Raw genomic sequence first — 16,952 nt, 5'->3', positions numbered from 1 at the left:
CTCTATACTGCAAAGCCAGCATGTTTTTAACTTGCATGTAGTTTAAGAACTTTGCATTATGGTCTCTTCTCAGTGGAGAAGCAGTTGTTTCTTTGAGAAGTCTGTTTAATTGGCTGAAGATCAACAGTTTTGGATTTTTTTTTTGTAATATAACTGTTAGTGACAAGCATGTTAGAATTTCTTTGCAAATAGTTTGCAAAAACATTTTTATGCAAATAAGATGGTCTGCAAAGCACAATATAAAGAGATGACAATAAGGAAAAATAAAAACATAAGTCAGCCCGTGTGTATAACTGCAGACCGTCATAGTGACGCACGGTGATGTGTTGGGTAGGAAAGTAGTATCTCCATTGGTAAGTGAAGGTCATTTCCTTGACAAGTTCATGATCACATTAAGGCAAGTATGTGCATGCAGAGTTTGCATTCACATTCCTTGTGTCTTATTTATTGAGCATTTCTAATTGAAGACAGGAGTGCTTTACAGACAGTACACAGGAGATTAGTTTTGCAGCAGAGTCATAGTCATTATCTGAAGGCTTTGAAACAGAACCTGGAACCAGGGCAAATACACTGCAAGTTTGTGTTGGGAAGGGGGATCTACAATTAAGTTTCAGGCATGGGGTGATAGGCTTAAAGTGTAGCAAATTAAGTTTCAGGCATGGGGTGATAGGCTTAAAGTGTAGCAAACTATTTTTTATGCAGTAATGATTAATATCTTGGTCATAAAACAAAAACCCATTCATAGTCACTTCTTAATCTGTGAGGATCTTAAGAAGCCTAGCTTTACATTTCCATGGTAGTCTTTTGCCCTTAGATTTTGTGTATGAGTTTAGCTTCATACATACTTACTAAAGGTACACACGTCAGGAGACTTGAACCCAAAATCTTGCCACTTGTACTGTACATCACCCTTCGTTTACAGCCTGAGTTAATGTTGCCGCCATGATGTATGGTTACCTGTATCAGTAAAATCCAGAGAAAAGCATTAGAAGTAAGGGACATTTCATCAGCTGTGAGCGCAATCCGTATCATTTCACTTTTTTTATCTGACCTAGATATTGATGCATGCAGTTGTCTGGGAGACCAGTTTTGTCATTAAACCTAGTGTGTCAAGTAAAATTTAAGGAGGGATAAGTACCTATACATAACCCTCTTCCTTGTATTACAGGGTTTGAATGTTACAATGTTGAACTAATTTTGGTAGTTTTCTAGTTTTGTGTCGGACTTAATGATTTTTCTGGCGTGAGTATTTTAGGTAATAAACTATATACTGTGTGCCATAATTGGTCAGCAGCATGCAATACTGTACATAATTGTGTTACCTTGTCTGTTGCTGGAGCTTTGTTTGTAACTTGCAGCCATGTATTTATTTTTGTTTGCCCATCTTTTATCATTTGCCAATCTGTTTTTTATGGCTTACTGCTGTGAAAGCGGACATAAGCAGTATGACTGATCACATGGAAAGACTTCTGCAAGAATGTAGTAGGGGCTGCCTCTTCAGTCATGTGACCTAGATGTTCTTCGTGTTTCACTGTTGCAGTCATCGCATTTGGGTTATCTGCCTGCAGGTAGCCCTCAGCCGGCCTGAATACCAGAGTCTTCAGATTTCTGTGTTGGATGCTGTCGCTTCTTCCATGACATTAGGTTGTAGGAGTATAAAACATGCAGCCAATGTTATTACATCAGTATTTCTTGCCGTGCGGTGCCTGAAGCAGAAGCAGTTCGTAAGTGCTGGTCGGCCGTCTCCTGAAATTTTCGTTTTCGAGTTTCAGACCCGAAATCTTCAAAAAAGATAAGTACCCTGTTGGGGATCCTTTTTTTGCTCCCACCGATGTCAGTTAAAGTTAACAGTTGTCTTGCCTGTGGAAAGCAAATACATCATAGAGATTTTCATTCTTACTGCATCCCCTGTTTAGGTCCAGACCACGACGTCCCTCACTGTCGGTTTTGTGCCCTGTTCAACCCCCGAACTGTTAGTTGTCTGGCTTTTTTTGCAGCCAATTACTTTCGTACTCTATCTCAGTACTCCGAAATGGCTTTGTTAAGCCATCCGACCACTGATCTTTTGAAAAAAACGTAAGGATTAAGACAGAGACTGCATATGTCCAAAACTGCTGACGATGCTTCCATTAAGCTAGTCGCCAATCCGCCGGTACTCAGTGAGGCGCATTCGCAGCCCCTGATACCTGCTACTTCAGATTTGCAGGCCTCTACTGAGACCCATTTGGAGTCCAGTATGCCGTGAGATGCTTCTGCGACTATGGAACCTGCGGATGTCTCTACCTTGGATGGGTCCGGAGCCGCTGTGCAGGCACTAGCTTCTGAGGGTGTATTCAGGCCTATAGACATTCATATTAAACCGATGGCATTGTTTCCATCCAGAAGTTCTGAATTCCTCAGGCCTAAAACTCACACTATGCCTAGAAAACAGACGACCAAACCGCAGGCCTAGGCCCATATACCTCAAAAACAAATGCTTAGAATGGCTGAAGACCTTATTACCTCAATTAGGGGAACAGCCTTCTCCCTCTAAGAGACCTAGAACTAAATTTCTTTCTGATTCTTCTGTTCAGGAATCAGATATTTCTGCTCCTTCTGATTACCAGGATTTGCCCTTATCTACTTATGAGGATTCTGATGCAGAGGACTCCATTCCCTCTGCTTCCCCTCCAGAAGATTTTTCTTTCAGTGAAACCTTGCATACTCTTCGGGAGCATTTCCTCTGGGAAAGCCAGGATTACTCTGAGTCCAAAAAGAGACTTGGGGAATTCTTACTCCTACCTCAACACAGGCCTTTAGCTATCCCTCCTGTTCTGGACATTGTAGGTGATGCTTTCTTGGAATCTAGCCTTACCACAGACACTTTACCTTCAGCTCCCAGAAAACCTGACTGGTACTACAGAGTACCTTACTGTCACAAGTTCCTCTTCAAGAATCCTTCTGCGGATCCAGAGACCATTTCCCAAGGACTGAAAGACATTAAGGCTACTGCTGCCAAAAATCCTACCCCTTCTGATAGAGATTCTTGAGCCTTAGAAAGATGGGGTAAGAAGGTATACACTTCTGCTACTTTGGCCATTAGGGCTTTAAATTGCCAGTTTCATATGTTAAGTATCAGCAGCATGTTATAGGACTACTTAAACAGAAAATTATGTTGATTCCTGACTGTGCTGAACATAAAGAATTGCAAGATTTAATGCATTCTGCAGAACAAGTTGGTAAACATACTGTGCAATGTGGTTTTGATGCTTTAAAAACATTTTGCAGGACTGCTGTCACTGGGTCTGTACTTAGAAGGCACGCTTGGCTTAAGGAACAAAACTTGACAGATCATGTTAAAGCTAAATTACTGGATGCTCCCTTAAACCAAGACTGCCTTTTTGGCAACAAAGCAGAAGTCCTCAAAAGGATGGAGGAAAAAGCTAAATCTATGCAAACTGTTAAAGATTTCCTACAAGTACAGCCTCCCAAATTCAGTAGGCATTGGCCTTCAAAGAACTGGTCCTTTCCAGTCCCTTATAGGCCTTCTCAGGCCAAACCCAGGAACAGCAGACCACCTAGGCTACAATCTCAGGCTATACACATATTTAAGCAGTGGGGGGCTCCCACTTCCAAAGCAGGGAGTAGTAAGCCACCCCCCTACGGAAAAATGGCACAATGACTTAACCTTAACCCTTCCAAACCCTGCTCAGCTACCTGCTCCCTTAGGAGGAAAGCTCGCCCTGCATACAAAAAACTGGGAACTCATTACCCAGGACAAATGGGTTTTGAACATAGTTTCCCAAGGATACAGATTCCACTTCCACACACTACCAACCCCAGATGTTTGGCCAGACCTACCCCCAAATCAATGGGCAGAGGCCCAACAGCAGGTTCTCTCTCTTTTCAGTGTCGGGGCTATTCAACCTGTCCCAACAGAACAAAGGGGACAAGGTTTTTATTCAAGACTTTTTCTTGTACCCAGAAAAGACAACAACTGGCATCCTATCCTGGATATCTCTATTCTCAGCACCTTTCTGGTAGTTCCAAAATTCAAAATGCTAACTCTTCAACAGCTTCTTTTTATGCTAGCCAAGGATGCCTGGCTGGTCTACCCTCGGCTTAAAGGCTTAAACTGCACATCCCAGTAAGAGGATCCTGCAGACAATACCTACGTTTCAGGCTCCATGCACTTTCAGTTCTCTGCACTTCCCTTTGGCTTATCGACTGCGCCCAGGGTGTTCACAAAATGTCTAGCTCCAGCCATTGCATTTTGCAGGCAGAGAAATATTCAAATTTACCCATACTTGGACAATTGTCTGATTCTGGCAGAAAGCCAGGACTTGCTATTACAACACCTGGCATTCGTAAAGAAACTTCTAACCTCACTGGGGTACACCATCAACGAAAATAAATCTTACCTAGTACCCTGACAACAGATTATATTCCTGGGAGCAAGCTTGAAGACAACTTTCCAGATGGCATTACTCGCTCTGGAGAATCAAGTTTATTTGACAACCTACTTCAAATTATTGGCCACAAAACCCCAGCTATCTGCAAGGAAAATACTGCAAGCTCTGGGGTTCATGGCCTCTTACATTCTACTAATTCCATATGCAAAACTGCATATGAGGAAACTCCAATGGTATCTAAGAAGCCTATGGTGTCAGCATTCTCAAGACCTGGAAACAATGATTTCTATCATTCCTTGTTTGAAGACAGAGTTCCTTTGGTGGCAGAGGCCTGCTACCACAACAAGGTACTCACTTTCACTCTACCCCCTGCTGCCTAAACCCTAACAACAGACGCATCAGACTATATTCATGGGGGGCTCACATGGCAGGGCAGTGCATTCAGGGCAGATGGAACCTGAGACAGATGCACCTGCATATCAATCAAAAAGAAATATTAGCTGTACAGAATGCTCTGACAGCCTTCAAAGATCGTATTCTTCCAAGACAACTATTGGTAAAGGCAAGACAACACCACAGTTATGTGGTACATAAACAAGCAGGGGGGAACCCACTCGTACCCTCTCTGCAGACTAGCCATGGCTCTGTGGAACACAGTCTTGAGCTACCAAGTACACCTACAAGCACAATTCCTGCCAGGCAAACTAAATCCAGTGGCAGACAACTTAAGCAGAAATCTCATGGACCCACACGAATGGAAACTAGAACCCAAAATATTCAACCTCTTAAGGAACAAATGGGGGACTCGAGGTAGACCTGTTTGCCTCCCCTCAGAACTACCAATTGAAAAAATTCTGCACAAGAACTCTCCACAGTCAAGCTTGGAAAGTGGATATCCTGTCCTTTACCTGGAAAAGCCTCTCAGTTTATATCTTTTTCCCCACTGCCTTTCCTGTAAAAGGTTCTACTAAAGATCAAATGGGGCAAGCCAAGGACAATACTAATTGCACCAGACTGGCCACGCCAGCACTGGTACCCCCTCTTGCGCAGTATGACACTGCTACAACCATGCCACCTGCCTCAGACTCCTTCCCTGCTGTCCCAGCAGGCGGGCCAGATTCTGCACCCTCAGCTTCAAACCCTGAAACTTGCAGCCTGGCTAATTCCTTGAGCTCTCTTCTAGCATCCCTCAGTAAGCAGGTGCTGGATGTCATTCTGGAGGCAAGGAGGCCTAGTACTAGAAAAATCCTATGCTGAAAACTGGAAAAGATACTGTTCCTGGAGCCAGGCTCAGGGGATGGGCACAACTGTGCCCAGCTTACCTCATATTCTGCAGTACTTAACAGAAATGCTCCACAAGGGTCTATCCTTCTCATCAATTAAAATGCATGCCTCTGCCGTTTCAGCACATTGTAATACTGAGCCACCCCTCTTCTCTCACCCCTTGCTAAAACAATTACTTAGAGGGGCCAAAAATGTAACACCCCCCCAGGAGAGCTCCCACTCCAGCCTGGGATCTTAACTTTGTATTGGAAAAGCTCCCCCCCCCCTTTGAGCCTGCTGCAATAGCAGAGTTGAATTTACTTTCTTGGAAAACAGCCTTCCTTCTAGGCATCCCTTCAGCAAGAAGTGTGTCTGAATTACAGGCCCTCATGGCAGTGGAACCTTTCATTATCTTCCATGCGGACAGGGTTTCCCTCAGGATTAATCCTTTTTGTTATGCCCAAGTGTGGTGTCTAGTGTGGCCCTAAATCAGTCCATTAATTTGCCTACTTTTTTCCCTAATCCACAAAACAAAGGGGAATGAATACTGCACTCTCTGGACGTGCATAGACAACTTAGATTGTATTTGTACAGGACTAAGCCTCTCAGAAAATCTGAACAGCTGCTAGTTGGCTTTGCTGCAGGGGCAGAGGGGACAGCCATTTCAAAGCAAACCATTTCCAAATGGAAAGCCCATTGTATTCATTTCTGCTACAAGCATCATAGAAAACCTATCCTACAGGGGATTAGATCACATTCCACCAGGGCCGCATCTACCTCAATGGCTTTTCTCAGAGGAGTCCCTTCCAGGGTCTTCTTAGAAGCTGCTACCTTAAGCTCTGTACATACCTTCACCAAGCATTACCACATGCCTAACTTTTCTAAATCCAGAGCTGGATTTGCCACTGCAGTCTTTCAGGCTTAATAGCTGGCCCTAATGCTCTTTAAGTGCCCTCCTCCCTTCCTTAGCTTTGGGAATCAACCCAAATGTGATGACTGCAACAGTGAAACACCGCTAGTACATTTGTGTACACTTACCATAAATGTAGATGTGTATTCACTGTTGCAGTGCTGGTTACCCTCCCTCCAGCCCCTTGATTTCTCTTGGCTCTACTTTCCTTCTTAATGGTATATTTTTTCTTGTTTATTTGCTTTTTGATGGGGGTGTACCATACCATGTAGTTGCTTCCTATTGTGGAGGCACCTGACATCTGGGGCAAGAAAAACTGATGTAATGCCATCGACTGCTTGTTTTATACCCCTGACGACCTGATGTCCTGGAAGAAGCGACAGCATCCGACGCAGAAATCCAAAGACACTGGAATTCAGTCCGGCTGAGGGTTACCTGCAAGCAGATAACCCAAATGTGATGACTGCAACAGTGAATACACTCGAACATCTACATTTATGGTAAGGGTACACAACTGTACTTTCCTGTATACATGTGTGTGATGTTCTTCGTGTTTCACTGTTACAGTGATTACATTTGGGTAATCTGCTGGCAGGTTGCCCTCAGTCTGCCTGATTAACAAAGTCTTGGGTCCTGCGTCGTTTGCTGTCCCTTCTTCCATGACATCAGGTCGTCAGGGGTGTAAAACATGCAGCCTATGCCATTACATCAGTCTTTTCTTGCCACACGGTGCCTGAAGCAGAAGCAGTTCGCAAGTGCCGGTCGGCCGACTCCTGAAATTTTCATTTTTGTGTTTCTGAATCGAAGTCTTCAACTAAAAGCTAAGAACTCTGTTGGGGAAACTTTTTCTTGCTCCTTACCGATATCAGTAGAAGTTAATAATTGCATAACTTGTGGGAAGCAAATACCTCATAAGGATTTTCATTTGTACTGTATTCCTTGCCTAGGCCCTGACCACAATGTACCTTGCTGTCGGTTTTGTGCTAAATTTAATCGACGCACGATTAAACGTCTGTATATTTTTGCTTCTAAATATTTTGGCTCAAGATTTAATTATCCAGAAATGTCGTTGGTTAGCAATCCGACTACCAGAATACCTAAAAAATGCAAAGAAAAAGACAGAGACAGACCGTCAAGGTCCAAAACTGATGACAAAGGTTCTCCTAAGCCAGTCGCTAGTTTGCTGGTACTCAGTGAGGCACTTTCGCAGCCCCTGATGCCTGCTACTTCTGATTCGCAGGCCTCTACTGAGACCCTTTCGGAGTCCGGTATGCCACGAGATGCTTCAATTATGAAACCCGCGGATGTCTCTACCTTAGATGGGTCCAGAGCCGCTGTGCAGGCACCGGCTTCTGAGGGTGTTTTCAGGCCTACAGATTTGTACATTAGACAGACGCCATCTTCAAAACTAAGGCCAAAATCTAAATCTTATGTCTAAAAAAACGATGCCTGGGCCACATGTGCAGGCCCCTATGCCTGAAAAACAAATGATCAAAATGTCTGAAGATTTAATTACTCTGATCAGGGGTAGCCAACCCCCTCCTTCTAAGTGGCCTAGGCAAGACATTGATTATGAACCTTCTGAACAGGATTCTATTTCTTCCGACTCTTCTAATGACTAATGAACAGGATTTGTCTATTCCTACTTATGAGGACTCTGATGCAGAAGATTCCATTCCTTCTGATTCTCCCCCCTGAGGATTTTTCCTTTGGGGAAACTTTACATACCTTAAGGGAACATTTCCACTGGGAAAGTCAGGATTTCTCTGAATCTAAAAAGAGACTTAGGGATTTTCTTCTTCTTCCTCTGCATAGGCCTTTGGCTATACCTCCTGTTCTTGACATTGTTGATGTTTTTTCAGAATCTAGTATGGCTCCTGATTCTCTGCCTCTGGGTCCTTGTAAGCCAGACAGGTACTACAGGGTTCCTGACTCCCACAAATTCCTTTTCAAATACCCTATTGCTGATCCTGAAATCTTTTCTCTGGGTCCCAAGGGCATTAAGGCCTCTTCTGCTAAAAATCCTACCCCTTCTGATAGAGATTCCGGGGCGCTGGATAGATGGGGTAAGAAGGTTTACACTTCTGCAACCTTGGCAATCAGGGCTTTAAACTGTCAATTTCATATGCTTAAATATCAACAGCATATAATGGGACTACTTAAACAGAAAATTATGTTAATCTCTGACTGTGTGGAAAATAAAGATTTACAGGATTTGTTATATTCAGCTGAACAAGTTGGAAAACATACTTTGCAATGTGGTTTTGATTCCTTGGATGCCTCTTGCAGGGCTGCTGTAACTGGATCTGTGCTAAGAAGGCATGCTTGGCTCAAAGAGCAAACTCTGCCTGACCATGTTAAAGCAAAATTGTTGGATGCTCCTTTACAACAGGACCATCTCTTTGGTAATAAGGCTGAAGCAGTGTTAAAAAAGATGGAAGATAAAGCAAAATCTATGCAAACTGTGAAAGATTCCTTACAAGTGCAACCTCCAAGATTTAGTAGGCACTGGCCTACAAAGAACTGGTCCTTTCCAGTCCCTTCAAGAGCCGCTCAAGTAAATCCAGACATTCCAAAGGCTCCAGGTTTCAGTCACAAGGAACTTTTAGAACAAAACAATGGGGTGCCTCCACCTCCAAATCTGGAAGCAACAAGGCACCTCCCTATGGTAAACAGTCTCAATGACTTCCCTCTACAATCACCAAGCACTTACCTTTTAGCCACCCCTTTGGGTGGAAAACTGGCACTTCATGCACAAAACTGGCAACTTATTACCCAGGACAAATGGGTTTTAAATATAGTATCCTAGGGATAGAGATTTCATTTCCACACGTTGCCAATCCCAAACTGATGGCAAGACCTGCCCCCAAATCAGTGGGCAGAGGCCCAGAAACAAGTTCTGTCCCTCATGAACATGGGGGCTATTCAACCAGTACCAGAAGAGGAAAAGGTTTCTATTCAAGACTTTCCCTGGTACCCAGAAAAGACAAATCATGGCGTCAAATTCTGGACTTATCCATTCTAAACACATTTCTGGACATTCCACAATTCAAGATGTTGACTCTGCAACAGTTGCTACCTATGCTAGGCAAATATGCCTGGTTTGTAACTCTAGACTTAAGAGGCTTACCTGCATATCCCAATCGGGGAATCTTGCAGAAGATACCTCAACTTCAAAGCAGGCTACTTGCATTACCAGTTCTCTGCACTGCCCTTTGGCTTATCTACTATTCCCAGGGTCTTCACAAAGTGCCTAGCTCCAGTAACTGCATTTTGCAGGCAAAGAAATATTCAAATATATCCATACCTGGACGATTGTCTAATTCAGGCAGAAAACAAGGATATTCTTCTAAAGCATCTGGCATTTGTAAAAAGGGTTCTAACTTGTCTAGGGTACACCATAAACAAAAATAAATCACAACTGGTACCCTCTCAAAAAATTACATTCCTGGGTGCAAGCTTGAATACAACTACCCAGATGACTTACCTTACGCCAGGAAAGCAAATTCAATTGGTGACTTACTTCAAACAGGTGGCCACAAAAACCCCGCTATCTGCAAGACAAATTTTGCAAGTCTTGGGGTTCATGGCCTCCTGCATTATACTTATTCCATATGCAAGACTGCATGCGAGGAAACTTCAGTGGTACTTAAAAAGTTTATGGAGTCCACATTGTCACAGCCTGGAAACAATGATTCTTATCATACCTTGCCTACAACTAGAGTTACTATGATGGGCAGAGGCCTGCCACCAAAACAAGGGACTGCCATTCACTCCACCCTCTGCTGCCCAAACCCTAACTACAGATGCATCAGACTATGCTTGGGGGGCTCATCTGGCAGGAAAGTGCATTCAGGGCAAATGGAGCCCAACTCAAATGCACCTTCATATCAGTCAGAAAGAGATGCTAGCTGTACAGCGTGCATTGACGGCCTTCAAGGACTACCTTCATCCAGGACAATTAATGATAAAGACAGACAACACCACAGTTATGTGGTACATAAACAAGCAGGTGGGTACACATTCCTACCCCCTTTGCAGACTAGCCATGGCATTGTGGAACACAGCCTTGACCTACCAAATACAACTACAAGCTCAATTCCTGCTAGGAAAGCTAAATACTCTGGCAGACGAACTAAGCAGAAATCTTATGGACCCACATGAGTGGAAACTGGATCCATAAATTTTCAACATGTTGACACGCAAATGGGGGAGTCCAGACCTAGATCTTTTTGCCTCACCCCAGAACTATCAGTTGGACAAATTCTGCACAAGAATTCATCACAAAAAAGCTTGGAAAGTGGATGCTCTATCATTCAGCTGGAAAAACCTGTCAGTCTGCATTCATTTCATCCTGTAGCTGTTGTACCTTCCCTACCCCTCTGTTCGTTGTGCCTGCACAGCAATTTGCACGGGTTTCTTTCCTGAGTGCCCCACCCACCTGGGATTCACTGCATAAAGCAATTTCTACCTTCTCCACTGAAGCTAGCTATCTTAACTAAGTAAAACCTCTGGGAAGCAAGAACCTGACTCCCTCCAGCTTTTCAATTGTAATAGGTGAACTACAATTTAGTTTTTGTAAACTGTTGAGGCTTAATGGTGTATGCACAACAACAGTGAAGGGGTCTAGCCAATTGCCACTAGATTGGGCTGTACTACTTTGAATCAGCCTTGCACTCGCACAGTGTTCCAGTCCCAATCATTTACTTTTTAATTTGGTAAAGTAATTTTGCTCCCTCCTTATTGACTACATTGGCTAGTTTACCCCTAAGATCCAATTAAAATTGGCCTGAAAATTGGTGTAAAATTAAAAAAGAATAAAACAAATTAAAGTACAGCCAAAAACATTGCTTACATACAGTCATACAAACCAAACCAAAAGCCCAAGGTAACTCTTAGTCAGTCCTCACCGTAGTGATAGTTTTTCAGCCCTTCTCCCTGAGGGGGAGGGATCCATAAGTTCCTGGTTAATCCTGTCCTGACTGCTCTCTTCTCCAGTCTCCTTTTCTGCAACTCCCACCCCCTGATTTATCTTCATTAGTCAGCCCCCTCCTAGGGTGCCATCTTTAATCAAACTCTCTACTTCCCCGACTCATATTCATTTCATCCTGTAGCTGTTGTACCTTCCCTACCCCTCTGTTCGTTGTGCCTGCACAGCAAGTAAGTTACTTTGCATTACTGTCCTCTTATTACTGTTAACAGTAATAACCAAATAAATCAGCAGCTAACTACTGAGGTATTTGATGGTGCTAAGCTGTAACTGCTGTTCAGAACTCCTATATGTTTTGAGAGCTAGCTATTGTTCTAACTTACAAACTGCTTGTTTTTTTTATCTTGTTTTATGAAGGTAGAGCTTTAATTGTTGAATATCTGATAGGCATCCTGTTAACTGTTTTGCAGAGGTCATTCATGTTCTGATTATAGTTGTAAGCATTCCTATGGCATGCTACTGTACGTAGAAGACTTACAGGCTGGACTTTATAATTGCTTTTATAGAAGGCTAAGTGAACGCAGTTCATGTTACTGTTAGTTCATACTGAATAACATAGTTCTAGAATTATTGTCCTAAAACAGCCATACCTTGCTTTGTGCATTATATCATGTGTGTATTCACTGAAGTATACAGCTGTTATCACTGGACTTAGAGGCTGTATGTTACTGCTGTTAGTCTGGGGTTTTACAGAGCTGATACTGTATGCACTATAATCAATTTTAATTATAATGTATGCAATATAATTAATTTCACTCTTTAGGTCTATTCCTTGCATGCTCTCTACTTCACATTCTTGTAACCTTTGCACTAATTCTGCCTTATTTACCTTTATTTTTCAGTTTGCACGGGTTTTTTTCCTGAGTGACCCCCCCCCCCACCTGGGATTCACTGCATAAAGCAATTTCTACCTTCTCCACTGAAGCTAGCTATCTTAACTAAGTAAAACATCTGGGAAGCAAGAACCTGACTCCCTCCAGCTTTTCAATTGTAATAGGTGAACTACAATTTAGTTTTTGTAAACTGTTGAGGCTTAATGGTGTATGCACAACAACAGTGAAGGGATCTAGCCAATTGCCACTAGATTGGGCTATACTACTTTGAATCGGCCTTACACTCGCACAGTGTTCCAGTCCCAAGCATTTACTTTTTTAATTTGGTAAAGTAATTTCGCTCCCTCCTTATTGACTACATTTGCTAGTTTACCCCAGGATCCATTTAAAATTAGCCTGTAAATTGGTGTAAAATTAAAAAAGAATAAAACAAATTAAAGTACAGCCAAAAACATTGCTTACATACAATCATACAAACCAAACCAAAAGCCCAAGATAACTCTGAGTCAGTGTTAGATCACTTTAATACTAAATTCCTAAGTATCCTTGATTCCCATGCTCCAGCACGTACAATTAAAAACTAGATCAAATACAGCGCCATAGCTCACAAAAGATACCAAAGCTAAAATCAAAACTAGAAACACAACCTTGGCCAGCTGGAGAACAACCAAAGCCCCACTTGACCATCTAAAATATCGTCAACTCAGGAATGATACAAAAAAATCTATTTTACTGGATAAAAAAAGCTTCTACCAAATTCTCCTACAAAAACACCACAACAGCCCTTAAAAGTTCTGGGCAGGCTTAAATCAACTACTTTGTTCAGGTCACTCCACCACCCCAACACTGGCTAACTACACCCATAGTTCCCCAGAGACCATAGCTAGCACCTTTAATAACTTTTTCACTGAAACAATCCAATCCCTAGCAAATCAAATAACCTGCTCTACCTTAAACCACATGCTTAATCTACCTAATAATCACCCGGAATTTAACTTCCAACCAATATCCACTAGTTTTATCAAAACACTTCTAAAAAAACTAAAACCTACCACCCTCGCTGCTGACCTCCTCCCTGCAGAGTTCCTACAAATAGCTGCAGATGCCATTACATATCCCATATCTATTCTCATCAACAGAACCTTATCCGAAAATGCTATTCCCTCCCTCTGGAAAATATCTCACGTTATCCCACTCCATAAAGGTGGTAGCTCCTTAGACATATCCAACTATAGACCCATTGCCATTCTTTCCCCACTAGCCAAAATAATGGAGAAATGTGTACACAAGCAACTAATGCAATACCTTTCACAGAATAACTTACTCTCCAACTCCCAGCATGGTTTCAGGCCATATCACAGCACCACCTCAGCCCTCCTTTCCTTTACTACTGCCATAAACCAAAACAGGAATGACAAGAGGCTAACCTCTGCCCTCTTTCTTGACCTATCAAAAGCCTTTGACATGGTCAACCATGAACTTCTCATTCTTTCACTAAAATGTATTTCCCTCAACAAGCCTGCTATCCAGTGGTTCCAGTCCTACCTGACTGGTAGACAGCAGGCGGTACTATGGCTGGGCAAACTCTCCAGCCATTAACCTCTCACACTTGGTGTCCCTCAAGGGTCCATACTAGGTCCACTACTCTTCTCTATTTTTATCAACAACCTCCACACTGCTATCCCTAAAGCCATCTGCATTCAATACGCAGATGATTACACTCTCATCTGCTCAGCCACCTCCCCATCCGACTTGCAAATCTTAACACAAAATACATTTAACACTATCGAGAACTGGCTCACCAACCAACGCCTACTTCTGAACCCCAATAAAACTAAACTTCTACTCTTCAGTCCCACTAGTAGATCCACCACACTTTCATTCTCTGTCACTTCTAACAATGGTGCCACTATTTCCCCATATAATCACACCAAACTGCTAGGGGTTATCATAGACAATAATCTCAAATTTGACCTACAGGTCAACAAAACCATACAAACCATCAATAAGAAGCTTGGATCACTGTATAGAAACAAGACATTTTTAACCCCACTGGCTAGGACTGCAATTGCCCAATCACACCTACTCTCTACTCTTTTTTTATATACCTCACCTGTACTCACAAACCTCAACAAATCCGAACTAGGTAAGCTGTCCCATAGCTACAATCATATTGCCAGATTCGCCACTGGCTCCACCTATAGAACCCACCACTGCCAGAACCTTAAACAACTAGAGTGGCTAGAACTGCCCAGCTTAATTCAATTCAATCAACTCTTAATAGCGCACAAAATTTTGTACCACCCTGAGGATACCTCCTCACTTAAAAATATTATTAAGCCATATAGGAACCTAAGATCCCTACGGTCAGCCGATAAACCACTGGTCCAAACCCACAAAGCTAACAACTCAGCTGGTGAATCCCTGTTTGCCAACTTCATTGGCAAAACCTGGAATTCGTTTCCAAACTATATAACCCTACAGTCCTTCAAAAGTCTCTTAAAAAAAAAAAAACCTCAAACAGTATCTCAAAGTGAATTGGCTATGCCCGTGTACCAGCCCTGATTAAGTTATAAACTAAAAGCATATTCTGCAATTATCATAACTTCTAACTACATCACCAAGCTCTGCTTCCAATCTGATGTCACTTACTTTTAATTGTCTGTCCATGAGAATTGAGTCCCTACTAGGGAACACTACTAACCCATTGTATATAATCACTTTGTTTTTATAATTGTTTGCTAACTTCTGTGTAATCTATGTAAGTTTTTCTGTGTGGAGCTTTTTTCCCCGGGCCTCCGCTGAAAATGGACATGTATCCAGTCGGACTATCCCGGTAAACAAATGTAAAATAAATAAATAAATACTTAGAAGAAAAGTATTGAATCATTTATTTTTGCGGTCATGAGTGAGCCAGACCATCTGCCACTGACTGACTTTGATGCTTTAGCCAGGTGCCTCGTACTATCCTGCAGTACCTTTACTGCTAGTTCTGTCTGGTGATCCAATTCAGCATTGTTATATGCTGTTGCACTTTGACCCCCATCTTGAATTCCATGTGCCCCCCCCCCCAAGACCTCATCTTTGGAAGTCTAGTTTCATTTTAGAGGTGAGCCCAGCACAAACTGTGCTGTTGGCACCAGAAACCTCATAAAGAGAGATGGGGCAGCATTGAAAAAAGATGTCCAGTTAGGACGCATTGTAGAAACTTTTTTAAAAACCTGATTGGAACAAAGAAATCCAGGGCCCAGTTGGGTATCCTTTCTCAGGACAGATGTATATGGGTGCAAGAGGACACCGTTTCAGGAGGACATATGGGAAGTATTTTTTCACAAAAAGGATTGATGGAAGCTATAATGGCTTCCGTTAAGGTGCAGGAGGACCAGGACAATGTGGCAGTTATGCCAATCTATCAGCACAGGACTACAGCATCTGTCCATATAGTCTGTGGACAGGAGCTCGATTGGTGCAACTGGTTCATAAAAACTGGCTTGAGCAGGGAAGAAATGAAACGATTTTTGCCTCCTTACCTTCCTTGTCATGAGAAGGTTGGCTTGGAGTTACTTTTGTGGGTAGAACGCTAGGAAGGGAGATCGCTAGGGAGGGAGAAATGTTACCAAATAATCAAGCCTGCAAAATGGTGTTTTAGGGTTTTGGTGGGTCTTTGGAGGAATACTCAGTTCATGCAGCTAACATGAGCCATTTGTTTATTGAATTCTAGCTTGTTCCCCTTTTCTACTCCTTAAAAGTACATGTTGTCATCTAGTAAAGTCAAAAAAGTGTACCTATGTGCATGAATGCAGTGATTTTTCTCCCATTGACAAGATTGTCTTAGATGATGATCGAACACCCACCCACACCATTAACAGTAAGATTTTTTTTTAATCTTTTTGTGCATGTGCTTGCCAATCATCAAGGTTCCCCACATTTAGACTTGCCTATTTGTTCCCCTTTCCACTGTTTATCCAGTGCTGGGGTGAGAGCTGTCTGGAGAGGGCCAGCATTTAGGCAGCAATGAAGGTGTTTTATGTCCTCACGACAATTTAAGCTATGAAAATGTTTTATTTATGGCCTAACCTCAATCCAGGTGGGGAATATACTGTTTGCATTAATATGGGAGCTGTCGGCACCTTTTTCCTGCAAGTGCACATTGCCTCGGGCTTGTTACAGAGGCTAGTGCCAGGAAGTGACTTGGTGGTTCTATTGCCTGTCTATTGAATGCATATTTGCATTGCCCTCATCCAAGAGAAAGTGGCAATGTGCATTCTTCTCTGGCATACCCACACCAGCAGGAAGTGATGGAGAACTCCCATCCTCCCCTGCCATCCCCATCAGTCTTCCAAGCTAGTATTTAAGCTGGAATCCCTTGGGCATAGCCAGGGCTTTATCCCTCTATGCTACCAGCACTGGCAGTAATAAGAAATTACTGAGTTCTGGAAAGCCTATCTGGAGCTTTGTCATTAAATAGGGAAATTGGAAGAGTTCGGCCAAGTAGATCATAGCTTAAAAAATGATCATGCATATAAACTCTTCTTGCTGAATTAGGTGCAGGCTTTAGCCTGCTC

The 16,952-nt window shown here is 42.6% G+C and overlaps 1 protein-coding gene across 1 annotated transcript in view; it reads left to right on the top strand.

Moving 5' to 3' along the window:
- NIN (ninein) overlaps window positions 1–16,952 on the top strand; it is a gene marked incomplete in the record, with an annotated part of 1,258,852 nt that overhangs the window by 40,889 nt on the left and 1,201,011 nt on the right.

This window comes from Protopterus annectens, chromosome 6.part0, assembly GCF_019279795.1.
Source record: "Protopterus annectens isolate FY-2018-M chromosome 6.part0, PAN1.0, whole genome shotgun sequence".
NCBI lineage: Eukaryota > Metazoa > Chordata > Ceratodontiformes > Protopteridae > Protopterus > Protopterus annectens.
The sequence above is the reverse complement of the archived record's forward strand: the minus strand, read 5'-3'. Positions and strand labels throughout refer to the sequence as shown.